General features: G+C 36.4%; 1 protein-coding gene across 5 annotated transcripts in view; it reads right to left on the bottom strand.

Annotated features, from left to right (window-relative positions):
- WIPF1 (WAS/WASL interacting protein family member 1) overlaps positions 1-15075 on the bottom strand; it is a 173278-nt gene that overhangs the window by 83238 nt on the left and 74965 nt on the right. The window lies entirely within an intron of this gene.

Raw genomic sequence — 15075 nt, 5'->3', positions numbered from 1 at the left:
CTAATAATTAGAAAAATCAGAGAAAGATTTCACAACAAAGTGACAAATAGGATGCATCCTAAAGAATGATAAGGATTCTATATAAGGAGCAGATGGATTCAAGGCAATATAGAGTAGTCTAGGTCAGAGGTATGATAAGCGCATGAATGAAGGTGGTAGCTGTGGGAGTGAAGAGACAAGAATGAAAGTGAACACCGCTGTAGAGAAAAATTGAAAACCGCTTGGCAATGGGATGGAGGAAGAGAGGACAGAGGATGAGGGAGATGGAAAAATCAAAAATTAGGAAGTGGGAGGATGGTGAGCTTTTACTAGACATAGGAGAATTTAAAACTGAGTTCTTTGGGATAGATTGAAGGAGGGGGAGGAAAGTAAGGTTTGCTTTTATTATCTCTTCAATATATAGTGGGTACTAAGTCAATATCATTATGCCCACTTTGGGAGATCCAAAAAAGCCCCAAAACAAAACATATCTTTGAGTGGAGGGGAAAGAAACTAGGAGCTATATGACCATTAACAGAATCTGGACATAGATGGGGGAAGTGAGGAAGAAGATTAAAAGAATGAGTACATTGGTCAAATACAATGGACAAGCTTCCAAAGATAAATGTGTCTCACTTTGTAGTTTTGATTTGGATCAATTCTACTTACAGGGGCTGAGAAGGTAGGTTGGCAAAACAGCCAAAACAATCAATGATCTGGGCATTTTGTTGTATTCTGCAACACTGACAGAACTGTTAAACTGTTTAAAAAAATCTGCAGGGAATGCCTTCATAAGGTTTTTCCTCTAAATAGAGAATCTTTGGGGAATATTTCAGCATTTAAGGAATAGACAGCCTCATCTTTTTTCCATTAGTGAATCAACATTTGAAATATTATACTACAGGCTGTTCCTCTAAAACCGCCTAGTTGGCGCTTTTTAAAAACTGGCATAACATTTTGTGGATGGGTACAATAGCATCTTAACATATTTGTGAGCAAAAATAGGCCATGGAATTGTACTGAGTGCTAAGTGTATTTCTGAAAGGATCCCATAGTTAAGAGAAAGTATCACTGTTGAATCAGCTCAGAAGTAAATTAACTCTGAAACAGTGGTCACAGCTGCAGAATGCAAGTGTTTGGCACAAATACATTAGGATTAGTGTAGAGTAGATTACAATAAACCTTTCACCTCCTCTGGACAGGTGGTCTTTAAGAGAAAAAGGAACTTCTGGAATCTCAGATTCAGAAGGCCCCCTAGTCAAATAACATGATATAGGCAAAAGTAATTCAAGAAATTTTATGTAAATTTCCTATCCATTCAATTAAAGTAAAAATTCATTAAGCATCTATCCATCCCACCCAAAGCAAAAATTACTCTCTCAAACATGCCAGCTAAGTGGTTATTCAGGCTTCCCTCCACCCAGGAATGTAAAGGACCAAAAATGAACTCTGTATTTCCTCTGGAAAGGACTTCCTTGTGTATAGATTCTCTCTTCAGGGACAATTTAGCAGGTGTTATGTTGCCCAGCACTTGGCAGTGAAGAAAATTCAGCTAATGTTTATAGCTAAATAGATGTCCACTAGAAAAGAATTAATGACTTTAAGAAATAACCAAGTGATTTTCTACTCTCCACTACCTTTCTCTCTATCTTCTAGATGTGTGTGGATCAGAGGTTATTAATCTGGGGTATGTGAACTTGTTTTTCAAACATTTGGATAATTACATTTCAATATGACTGTGGAGGTAGAGGTGGTACCAAGGACTAATTCTCACAAGGTAACAGAATTTAGAATGAGATTAGCCAGTCTTACTCCATCCTTGTCACAGAGAAGGCAAAGATTTAAGAGGAATTAAATTCTTAATGAAAGTTACACATATCTTTTCTTTTTCTATAAAGGGATGTAGTGAATCACTTTCAGGACTAGATCCCCATCATCTGAAATTTAAGTCCTTTACTTCTTTTTGCCTCACTTTTTAAAATCTTATAAACTTAATTGTATCCACTTAAAAACATTATTCTGAGAAGGCATCCATAGGTTTCACCTAACTATCACATGACCATGAGCCCATCAGTAGTATCAAAAGCTAGGAAACCCTACACCAGATATTTCTTCATTCATTTATCTGATTCATATCTCATTTACTTGTTCAAATTCTTCTTTTCCTTCAAGACAAAGTTCCCTTACTGTCTCTATGTGAAACACTGCCTAATGTCACTGCCTGAAAGTGATATTTCTTTACCTCAAAATATCCTAAAATACTCTTCTATACCCTTATCACATTTTGATATTGGATTTGGAATCAGGAGACTTGGGTTCAAATCTCAACTTTGACACTTATTTATTCTCTCTGTCTTTCCTTTCATACTCAACTCCTTTTCTTTTTCATGTTCCCTTCTTTATGGTTCTCTCCCAACTAAGGCAAAGCAATAACAACACAGGGCATCTTATTGGAGGTAAGTAGCTTCTCCAAAAGCCCAATGCAGCATGCTGGAGCCCATAGGAAGAAAGACCTACCCTTATTCCTTATTATAGCACATGACAAGGATATTTCTGAAGACTATAGATAGACTATAGCATAGCACTGAATGAGACAAAATTTAAGCATGTACACACTCAATACACACATATACATACATGTATATATACACACATACATACCTATATTTACACATACATACACCTAAAACATCAAATTTCCAGACTCCCAGCATTATGGATATTATATATTCATCACAACCTAAAAGTAAAATGCTTTAATGAGTGAGATTGATAATGAACATGTGTCTTATGGGACACAAAGTCAGGAAGAGGGGACAGAAAGGGAGGGGAAGAAAGAGGGGAGAGAAGGAAAAGGGAAGGAAGGGGAAGGAAAGATTAACTGTCAAAGGGCAAACAGGAGTTAGAACCAGAAAGGACCTTACAGATCAGCTAGTTTAATCCCTTCATTGCCACAGAGAAGGCAGAGATTTAAGCGGAGTTAAATTCTTCAGAAAAGTTACATATATCTTTCTTCTTCCTTCAAAGAGTTGTAGTGAATCAATTCTGGCACTAGCCCCTCTCCAGAAATTTAAGTTCCTTACTTTCTCTTCCTTCTTTTCTCCCCTGGAAAAATCTCCCTTTAAAGCTAATTATCCCATAAATAGACCCAGGGGAGATAAGACATGAGGTGCAGAGTATGAGAAAGCAGCTGAGTGAAGAGAAAGGGGAGGGTAATCCCAAAAGGTGGGGAAATTCCTGTAACCAATTCATAGGGCCAAAAAGTTGCTGTTTGTTCAGGAAGACCTCAATTTTATTCCTATGCCACAGATAAAGTTGGAAAGTTCAAAACTCTAATGAGATATTAATTAGATCATATTTACAAATAATGTTCTTTCTACGTTTAGTCTTTCAATAAAACATTATTTTGGACACCAGATGAAAAAGAATCCAGACACCATTATGGACAAAATTCAGTTGCTTTCCAAGAAATTATATCTTAAATCTTTTTTGCCCTTGCCCATATAAAACATTCTACTCAATTCCACTGTTATGAGCCTGATGTAGAGGAAGAAGCACAAGATGGAGAGTCAGAAAATATGGGTTTGAATCTTGTTCAGTTGCATCTGGACATTTTGTGCCGAAATATATTTAAGCATAAACTTGTATAAATTATTTACCCTCTCTGTATGGGTGTCCTCTCCTGTAAAAATGAGGGAGTAAAAGTAATTGATTTCTAAGGAACCATAATACTAGTACTCAAACTGTTTTTAATAGTGTTTTTTTTAAACAAACAAAAACAAGAGATGAATCCAGAGAGATACAGAATAAGGAAGTTCAAAAGAGTGTCAATTTTTTGTAAGGAAGACTACAGCTTTACTGCTATTAGAGCTACCAAGGAAAGGTTAATGATTTCTTATGGTCTGGCACTTATGTTTTCTTTTTCTTCCTCCCTTTCTTCCTTCCTTCCTCCCTTCCTCCCTTCCTTCCTTCCTTCCTTCCTTCCTTCCTTCCTTCCTCCTTCCTTCCTTCCTTCCTTCCTTCCTTCCTTCCTTCCTTCCTTCCTTCCTTCCTTCCTTCCTTTCTTTCTTTCTTTCTTTTTCTTTCTTTCTTTCTTTCTTTCTTTTTCTTTCTTTCTTTCTTTCTTTCTTTCTTTCTTTCTTTCTTTCTTTCCCCAAAGGACAGTGAATTTAGGAGAAGAGTTTATTGACAAAAATAAGACATAAAATAGACACACCAGGAGTGGCAAATATGAAAGAGTTGAGAAAGTTTATAGTTAACAAGGGAAAAAAGGCAAATTTCCCTGGGGAACTCACAACTAACCAGGAGAAAAGGAAGTACATGAGGTGAGAGAAAGCTCTTGACTGGAAGGTTAGACTAATCAGAATTAGCTAGAATAAGGAGAAAAACTCCAATAAAAGGAAGGCACTATGAGGGAGAGAAAGAGAGCACCTCATAATAGGTTTAATCCGGAAGAGAATTTAACAAAGATCTTCATTTTAAGCAAATCTTTTATAGGGAAAATATAATCTCAGAAAATGGGGTTTCTCATTTGCCAAGGTGGAAACTCTAGAGGGAGGAAACATCAGAGAATTAGATGGTCTTTCTGCACCAGGCAAACCAAGTCTAAATCCTGCCTAAAGATATGCTAATAAGTATCCCACAAGGTAGTTTGACGATACCCAGAGGATGTGGGCTGGACAAAGAGTTCCTTCCTAGATAGTCTGAGAAAGCTAAAGTCCCATCAAGATTGTCTAAAAGGTTATGGCTCTTGTTTTTTTTTTTTTCACAGCCAAAACCAGCAATATTTTCCACCAGGGCATACGAAACAGAGCTTTGGATACATGTTCTCTTCTGCCAGAACTTTCACACACTCACAGAGGTGGTGAAACAACAAGCACAAGGTGATGCTTCCCATAGGGACAGTGAGTGAGTATGGAGACCACTGGTGCTAGAAGCAAGGACACCTAATTGGCTCTGGTTGCAGCAATGCTGTAAATACCCGTTCCCAACACTTCCATTTTGGCAGTGGGTCCTGATTCCATCTTCTATCTCTACATATACCCAGTGTATTCAGCCTTTAGGGACTTGTGACATGCATCTTAGAAATGGAACCAAGCTACAGATAACACAGCCTTGACATCACCTGCACAGTGCAATGCCACATTAAGAATGCACATGGGCTGTTCCTTGTCCCTTATCATTTCTTTCTAGTAGAAATACGAGGATAATGGTCATCTTAAATGGTCTAAAAATTGAGGGACCTGGGGGAAAGCCCCACTTACTCTATCCTAGTTATATCTCTATATTTTCTCATCCTTGTCTCTGAGACAAATCTGAGAAATCCTATTTTTTATTTTAATGAACTGGAATCAAAATACTTGAATATTTGATTCCTGGGTCTCTTCTTGGCTATACCAATAATTAACTGTCTGATTGTGGGAAAGACACTTAACTATTCTCTTTAGCCTTTAGTTTCCCTATTGGTAAAAATCAAATGATTTCTGATGTCCCTCAGGGCAACTAGTTAAATGGCATCATGGACTTAAGAGTCAGGAAGATATGAGTTCAAATCTGGCTTCACAAATTTCCTTGCTGTGTGATCCTGGCATGCCACTTGACCTGGTTTGCCTCAGTTTCCTCATCTGTAAAATGTAAAGAAGGAAATGGCAAACCACTCTCATATTTTTGCCAAGAGAATTTCAAATGGAGTCATGAAGAGTCAGACATGGGTTATGTTCTTTAGCTCTAAAATTCTAGGATTCTATAGTTTTTCTTCCTCTCTAAGATTTGTATAATGACCATAGCATCTGAAATCCTCTATACTAAACTTTTTCCAGACTCATATGTTCCTGGCATCACACATACACAAAACATTATATATATATATATATATATATATATATATATATATATATATATATATATATAACACATATACCCTTGTATATATAACATACATGTGTCTATATAATATCTATGTATCTATATAATACATGACTAACATATTTTTGCCTTTTGGAACAAAGCATTTTCTACTCTTTTTATCTCTTTCCCCCTATTTCCATTTCTTCATGAGACCCTAATGAACTTGTCAAGTCAGCTATTTTTCATTCCTGTATCAAGATTCCTTTTCTACAACCTTATTTATCAAACAATTTCCCATATACATAAACTTCTTTTTAGTTTGGTGACTGTTCCATGTGTTGGTCACCATCACCAATCCATGTAATTGCTATAGGATAAGACTGAGAGTATCAAGTTGGAGAGACAGGACAAATACAAAAACAACATAAGGAAGCATATACTAAATACTAAATGAGTACTCTGTACATTAAGTATTTAATAAGTCCCAGAGATGAAGCATTGACTCCTCGGTATTAAAGCCCTGAGGGGTGGTACAGAAGAAGAGGGAGCACAAAGAGTAGGAGATGGGATGAATAAATAAATGAAAGAAATAAAAATCTATAGGAGACATGATTACTATCCCTAGAGCTATACTGTTATTGATGAGAACAAATATGTATGTATATATATATATATATATATATATAAAACATATATGTGCCAACTTTAAAAAAATTTATAGAGCAAAGTAATAAGTATAAATTAAGTTATTTTATGAACTTAATTCATGAATTCATGGAGACAGTTCATGAATTATGGACCTCATTCAAAAAAAATACACACTTCTTGGAGTTTTTGTAAGTTATCATTAAATGAAACTTATGAAGCATGATGATATTTCTTATTAATAATCCAAATTTGATAAAAATTAATCAAATTCTTACAATTATTGTGAAATAGATATAAACATACATTGAATGAATGAAAAAGACACAGAGGGGTTTAGTGATCAGTGTCCCACAGCTGATGAATATCTGAGGCAAAATTTAAATCCAGGACTTCCTGACTACCTACTTTGTCATGTTTCTAAGAAGTCACAACATAATGGCAAAGCAAAATACTTTTAGAAGAAAAGAAGGAAGGAAACTAGTATTTATTAAACACCTACTATGTTCCAGATATTATAGTAATCATTTTACAAATATAATCTCCTTTGCTCCTTGGAATAACTCTGCAAAATTTTCTGGTGGGACTAGCATGTCACTAAAGCAGGCCTTTTGATATATTTAAAAAAAAACCTTTATAAAGGCAAAACAATTTTAGATTCTAATGTTTATAGGGTTTCTATAAGTTGTACAGTTTTTCAGAGTTGCATGCATCCTAGTATGTTCAAACTGTCCCCTTGCCTGTCTCTTAGTGATGAGGTTGGGGTTCACTGTTCTGGGTTCAGACACTTGTGATTTTGTACCCTGGTATCTTTTCTGAGTGCCAGTTTTACATGTAAGGAAGTTGACGCAGAGATTAAATGATTTGACCATGGTCACAAGTAGGTTACATCTGAGGTCAAATTTGAATGCAGGTCTTTCTGACTCCAGGCTCAATACACTATGTACTTGATCCACTTTTAACAAAAAGTAAATCCAACATGTCTCCTAAATCTGTTTGCTTCAGCCTTTCTGCTCAGCAGGATGAGTAGGTATTTTTTTTTTTTTTGTTTGTTTGTTTGACAACTTTCGTCACAGTAGAGAAGCAGGAGGGGACAGAACTGCACATGACAGTTCCTTATCATCAACACGTAAGACAAACAAATGCAACAATTATTGGCAGAGCACAAAGAAATGATCACAATAACAACCTGGCAACAAATTAGTGATTCCTTTTTTCCCCAAAATGTCAGATCACTTATGATTCCTTTAAATGAAAAGATTATGGGAGTCTTCCATCCTGCAGTTATCAAGAGAGAGCTCTGCAGGAATATTTAAGAAAATTTAGCATTAGGAATATTCTCTTTAAAAAACTATTTCAGGCCCAAAGATGTATCCTAAATTAAGGGAAAAAAAACTAATCCAGAACAGCTTTCCCTAAAATGAAATGAAACCAAACCAGATCCTCCCATTCTTCCTATAGTATAGTTCCTTTGTTTTTAAACTCCCCCATCTTATAAATCAAGACAATATGAGAATTTGAAAAAGGATGTATATATTCTTTGAAACATATAAAAATATATGTACAAAATTAAAATCTTGACATAGGCATAAATAGAGAGGAAATCTCATTTGAAAAAGAAGATAGCAAAAGGAATACTAGTATATGCAGAACAGGTAAGACACTCACAGAATCAGAAGTTGGAAGGCCCTCAAAGCCTTGAGTCAAAGCTAATCCTGAAAATGAATCTTTTTTAATGACTTACCCTATAAGTAGGCATCTAGCCCAAGTCTGAAAACCTATAAAGAAGAATTCTGGTGAGCACCTGCTGTTACTTACTCTCAATCATTGGATAATTCCATTGATCTTTCATGTAGACTCTTTTTGAGTTATTTCATGGAAGTCAGAAGAAGCAGTACAAGGACACACTCGAGGTCTCTCCAAAGAACTTTGAAATCAGTTGTGAAACTTTGGAGATACTGGGAAAGGACTACCCTACATGGTGTGTCCACATCAAAGAAGGTGCAATATTCACTGAACAAAGCAGTATTTCAGTAGCTCAAAAGAAACATAAGATGTACAAATTTAGAGACATCTCCATTACAAAAATTTTCATGGATTATTTACACTCAACTTGTAGTGGAGCCTTCTAAACTCATCTTGGTCTGATCAGTCACAGTCAGACATATTCTATCTTGATTCCACTGGTCCTCTTCAAGAACAAAGAACAACTATATCATAGCGTGTCTGAGTTCACCTTCTCTTTAAATGGGGAGAATTATACCTCTAGTATCTTACTGAGGGCTTTTGTTTGGAAAATGTCAGCAAATTAAAAAGTATAAGATAAACATACAATTCTATATCATTCTGTGTTTTTGTAGAGCAGCGCTATGAGAAGACAGTTACTAGATATTGGTCAAAGGCTGTACAGATTCCTCTCAAGCATTCCGTCAACAGAATATATAATAAATTAGATCTTCTGAAGATTTGCTAGTGCCAAAGAATGTAACCCTAGATGCATCATGATAGAAACACAAAGAGAACCCAACTTTATGTTTCCTTTCTTTATACCCCAAATTCTATATTTATCTACACAGATGCCTGACTTAAAAAAAAGTATCAGGAAAAACACAAACAAAAAATAAAACATGTCTTTTAAGGTCCTACAACTAGCTTTTGTTGAGAATACTCTTTCATCTAGGCTAGAGAGCAAGGAATAGTGACCTGCTCATAGATGGTAACTGGCACATTAAAAGTATAGACAATATTAAAAAAAATGTTTCCCTTTCTTTATGATATAGTGTGGATAAAGATAACTCACATTTCTAAAATGTTTTAAGGGTCACCTTAGATCATTTAAACATATATCTTTTTTGTGTGAGGCTTTGTCCCCTGCACAGTGCGGATATAACATGTTATATTCAAGTATAACCAATGACTATGGCTCTTGATTATAACAGGGATACACAGATAGCTAAGGGACTTCGAGGGAAGCTACTGTTTCTAAGAGGCACAGATGAAAAGGAAGGATATTTCACATATGAATTAAATCTATTCAGGGCAGAGAGGAGTTTTGCAAGGTTCTTTCTTTTTATCAATTCTGTGAGGGAGATAACATTAATATTGTTATTTCTTAAACATTTTAAGATGAGAAAATAGTCTAAGAAATTAACTGACTTGTACATGATCACAGTAGGTTAGTGAGAGATTATCTATGGTAGAATTCACACAGGGTTCTGGTTCCATGTTCCAAGTCCCATTAGTCTATCCATATTGATACTAGGTATTGAACCTATGGTTTCTTTTATTTTTTTAAATAACTTTTTATTTTCAAAATATAAGCAAAGATAGTTTTCAAAATTCACTCTTGCAAAACTGTGTTCCAAATTCTTCTCCTTCCCTTCTTCCCACCCTCTCCCCTGGACAACAAGTAATCCAATATATGTTAAACATGTGGAATTCTTCTATATATATTTCTATGATTTCTTTTAAAATATGGAACACCCAGATGAAAAAGCTCCTTCCATTATTGCAGATTGGCACCTTCTCTGTATCTTATTGTTTAGAGAGAACATTGGGTGGTTAAGTGACTAGGTTATAAGGTAATTTATATTAGAAGTAGAATTTAAATCACAGTCTTTCTGGCTTCGAGGTTACCTCTTTATTCACCTGCCTCTATTCATATCCTGCCTCTATATTTATAATAATGACAGTTATAATATAGTAGACTTTTGTAAAGGAAGGAAACAAGCATTTATTAAGTGCCTCCTATATTCAAGGCTCTATCTAAGTACTTTACAAATATCTCATTTTATCCTCACATCCACCTTGTGGAGGGGGAGAAGGCAAGCATTATTATCCCCACTTTACAAATGAGGAAAACAAGGCAGATAGAAATTAAGTGACTTATACAGCTAGTGAGTATCTGAGGATGGATTTGCACTCAGATCTTTGCCACCCCAAGCCTAGTAATCAATCTCCACTGTATCTCCTAGTTACCTCTATATATAAGAGTTTATTCACTGAAACTGCTCAAAGAGTGCTTTCATGACTTGCAGTCTTTCATCTGAAAGATGACCAACTTTATTGCGTTATAAAGGCTACACCCAGAACTGTATATTTTTAATTTTTCTCCCTTAGCCTGAAATGTTTTGCATTTACTTCCCTAAAATACACAATGGCTCAAAATGTCAGTGGTTGTTAACTCTAATTTTAATAAGGAATTGAGAAAGAAGAGCTAGCAAACTAAATATGCCTGTAGGTCTAGGTGAATTAGGGATAGCTCAGTTAAGCCTCTGTTGATCTTCTTAAGGAATTCAGTAAGCTGAGAATTCCACTTTTAAGTTCCCTTGCTTACATTAATCCCCTTATGAAAAAGAATGAAAAAAAAAACCAACACAAAAACTACTCCAGTGATTTTCACCAACCTCCAGGCTAAAGTTTTGATCCTGTGGCATGATAGAAACACAAAGAGAACTCAACTCTATCTCCTCTCCTCACCACCCCAAATTCTACAATTGTCTATTTATAAATCGTAAATGACTAACTTCAAAAAAAAATCCTTATTTTTATAATTATATCTATATTATTTATACATATGCATTGTTATTTTTATAACAACATTAATAACTATGCATTTATATAGCAGTTTAAAGTTAGAAACCACTTTGGAACTATTATCACACTTGATTCATATGTCATTCTTGGGAGCTAAGTGCTATTATTATTTCCATTTTACAGAGGAGGAATTGAAGACAGACACAGGTTAAGTGATTTACTCAGGATACCACAGCTAGTCTGAGTTTGAATCTGAACTCATGTCTTCCTGTGCTCTCTCCTTTTTACTCCAGTCTTGCTTTTCTAGTTCTGCTCCAAGTCTTCCCAGCTGAAATGATTTTTGCAAACATCTTACCTGAAATTATGTTTCTAATTTATTCTAATTTATTCTTTTTCTCTTTTCCAGGGTTCCCATGTGTCTCCTAGTCTAGGGCATCTCACTTCCTCCTCATATGATCTACTATTTTCACTTTGGACCATTATTCTATGTCATTTCCTCTTCTTTTAGAAGTCTTTCTGGCCCTTGGTCTTTTGGGTTACTATCAACCATTGGAAAAGGTCTTGACAACAGATACTTCTTAAACTTTCTAATGCACAAACACAGAAAGCTATAGAGAGGGGACCAATAAAAGAGAGTGGATTTCCAGAAAGCCCTAAGAGCTCATCCATTCCTTCATCAGAACCTCACCAGCACAGTTCCAGTCCCAGACTGACCCCACCCAACAGAACTACACTGTTGACAGTTTCATCTTAATAGTCTAGGTGGCCCATCCTCAGAGAGGAATAGGGCAATTGAAAAAGGTACTAATCAGTGAAGGGGCTTTCTGTCCAGAGATATGAAAGAGGGGAGGAAAAAAAAGGATGAATAAATTGTAATCAGGTAATTGAGTTTCTAGATCTTTTTTTTTTTTTTTTAATCAGCCTTCACCTCTTTGTAGAAATGATTTCCCATATCTGGATTGGAATATACTTCCTTTTCACCTTTACACCATAAAATCCAAAGCTTCCTTCAGAGCCCAGGTACCACCTCCCACTGAAGCAGCCTTTTCCTGATTTCCCACAGTTATTATCAATCCTTTCTTCTTTGAAATTACTTTAATTACTTTGCATTATCTTGAATATATTTTGTATCCTCTCTAGTAGAATACTAATGCTTTAATGACAAAGATTTCAGTTTTTGGTCCTTCTATCCTCAGTACCTGCCTGGAATATAGCAAACAATAACTATTGAACAAATGAATGAATGGGAACAGGAAGAGGAGAAAAAGGAGGAAGGCATGAAGGATAAGGGCTGCCAAAGAAAATGGAAATGATATTTAAAAAGATATATTTTAAAAACTACTCAGTTACCCACCTGGAAAATATTGTAAGACAAAAAAGGCCATCCCTGCCCTAGGCTGCTAAAATTAATAGACCACAAATGTTACAGAGTAACAAAGCTCTGCAAAAAAAAAAAAAAAAAAAAAAAAAAAAAAGAAAGAAAGAAGAAAATTCTATTTTGAGGGAAGTCAAACCACAGCCCAAGGCTACATGTAGACACCCAGGGGCTAAAGTGCAGCTAGCATGCAGCAAGAGACAGTCCCACTGCAATTCACTGGCTTGTTTCTCCTCTAGCCATCTGTATAAAGGGCACCATCCACCAATGAAGAGTTTGTTCAATGCATCCCCATGGAGCAAACTATGAAGTTCTTTTGACAGAACTAGCACAAGATTTCTGCATAAGCAATTCTTGGATTGAATACTTCTACTAATAAGAATTCTTCTTTATTCCTTTAGGTTGCTTTCTCCATTATCTTGCAAAATAAAATAGTAAAAAGTATGACGACCCAAGAACTGTTATTAGTTAACATGAAACAATGATCTTATTTTACATCATTGGAATAAAAATAACACGAGTCCAGTTTCATTTCTAGTATTCCCTCCCATCTCCAAATTCTTTTCTTTTGTTTGTGTTTCTTCCTTTTTTCTTTCTTCCCTTTTTCTTTCTTTTTTTCTTTCTCTTCCTTCCTTCCTTCTTTCCTTCCCTTTTCCCTCTTTCTTTCCTTCTTTCCATCTGCCTTTCTTTCTTTCTTTCTTCCTTCCTTTCTCTTTTTCTTTCTCTATCTCTCTTCTTTCTGTTCCCACCTCTTTTTCTCTTTTTATTCTTCCTTCTCAGCTGTACAAAAGAATCACAGAATACTCAGAGTTAAAAGGGAATTAGACTGAAACTACCCTTGTTCTTTTCCCCTTCCCCCCAACTTTGGTCATAGCCACCTCCAAAGCACCCCAGTTAAGTGAGTTATCTTTCTTGTCTTCAAAAATCTTCTGAAAGGCCACCCAGCCTCCCTTCCTCGCTATAGTGTTAGTCAGAAATTTCTTCTATCTAAAACTAGATTCCTCCTCATGTGGAAATTAAACCAGTTTCCTCCTGCTTCTTCTCAAAAGGGACCATACGCAGCAGTGTAAAAGACCTTTGTATACCGAAAGATAATGATTAAATTGTCCCCTCACCCATCACTTCTCCAGGCTGAATACTCTCGAGTCCTTTCAACTTTTCTCAAGTTGGATTTGCCTTCCCTTAATCAGTCCCGTGGCTCTCCTCTGAATGCTCTCCAAGTCCCTCTTTAAATTGTGGAGTCCAAGACTCCCCAAAGTACTAGAGTACTTTTATGAGTCTGATCTCATAGTTTTGACATGCTCTGCTTATTATCATCTCTCAGTTGGCACATTATTATGTTTTCTTCTTAGACTAACTTGCTGCATTACTTAAGTCAGTACTTCCTCATCTTGTTTTTGTGCTATACCCTCCCCCTCTTTTATCTCCCCCTCGTTTATCTCCTCTTTTCCCATTCAGAAGCTGTAAAAGAGAAAGAAAGGAGGAAGGCATACTTTAGAATCTTCTAGTGGTGGTAGGTAAACACTTTTAGGATTAAATATTAGCCTGCAAAAAGCTTTTAATACTGAATGAAATTGCCTTCACCACATCCATTAGCATCATCTAAATTCTAAATGTCCCCTCAAAAGAGAAGATGCTTTGTCAAGTTTTGCTGGTTATACAAGGCAGGAAGATTGTCATATGCAGAAAAGAGGTGCCTTGAAATGTTATTTAACATTTTCAAGTTTTATGCCTGTCTCAACGAGCTTAGAAGTTCTAAACAGGGAAGCAAGAGATTCTGAGAATTTCATTTTCATAGTAATGAACCATGTTTGTTCCTCTAACAACTTGTGACTACCAGCTTCATCCAGCTCCAGACTAAACCTCACACTTAAGCAGCAATAAAAAGAAGGATAAGAAGAGAGGCATTTTAGGCAATAGAAATAGCAAAAGAGTTTGAGTTTTTTTTTTTTTTTTTAATGAAAAACACTGACCTGTATTTCTTTAAATCCGTTGACTAGCCCCACGTTCTAAGGTTCCCCTCCTTTCTTGTAGTCTGTTTCCTGTATATGCTACATGTGACTACACTTCCTCACTGCACCTTGCTCAGCTTGCTACTCAAACTGGCCAGAGGCATGTGATAAAATCTCTCTGCTTGTTTCACTCAAGACTTTCCAGTTGTCTTTAAAGCAGTGACTTATACTCGCTTCTCCCTCTCTACAAATCACCTCAGGTAATAATTTTCCTGGTGTTCTTGGAATATAGTCCCAGAGATGAGCCAGGGACACGGGCTGTGTCACCCATGCAAGCCACTCCTTTTCCTGGGAGGAGGGGAGAAGGGAACAAGAGAGAAGACAGGAAGAAGGAGGGGGGTAAAGCCTCAAAGGGCCCCCAGGAAAGCTCCGCCTGATTAGGACAGTTTGGACTATTGACAAATGCTGGAGGCAGTCCCAAATACCTCAGGAAAGCTTAGAGACCCTAAGGTGCGCTTGGTGCTTGAGCATTGCTAAGGGAGTAATGGCTGAGAGAGTCCTGATCTATCTCTGGCCACTGGACCCCGATGGCTCTGGGGAGGAGAGGAAGTGAGACAGGTGATCTTGCACAGCCCTGCCTCATTTCAGTCCAATTCACTCAAATGTCATGGCACCTCCTCCCTCCCTCCCCACCATGTCATGGTCCTCTTAGAGAATGAAGGATAAATCAACATCAACAAC

Source organism: Antechinus flavipes, chromosome 3 (genome assembly GCF_016432865.1).
Source record: "Antechinus flavipes isolate AdamAnt ecotype Samford, QLD, Australia chromosome 3, AdamAnt_v2, whole genome shotgun sequence".
In the NCBI taxonomy this organism is placed as follows: Eukaryota; Metazoa; Chordata; class Mammalia; order Dasyuromorphia; family Dasyuridae; genus Antechinus; species Antechinus flavipes.
This window is presented reverse-complemented; position numbering and strand designations above follow the sequence as displayed.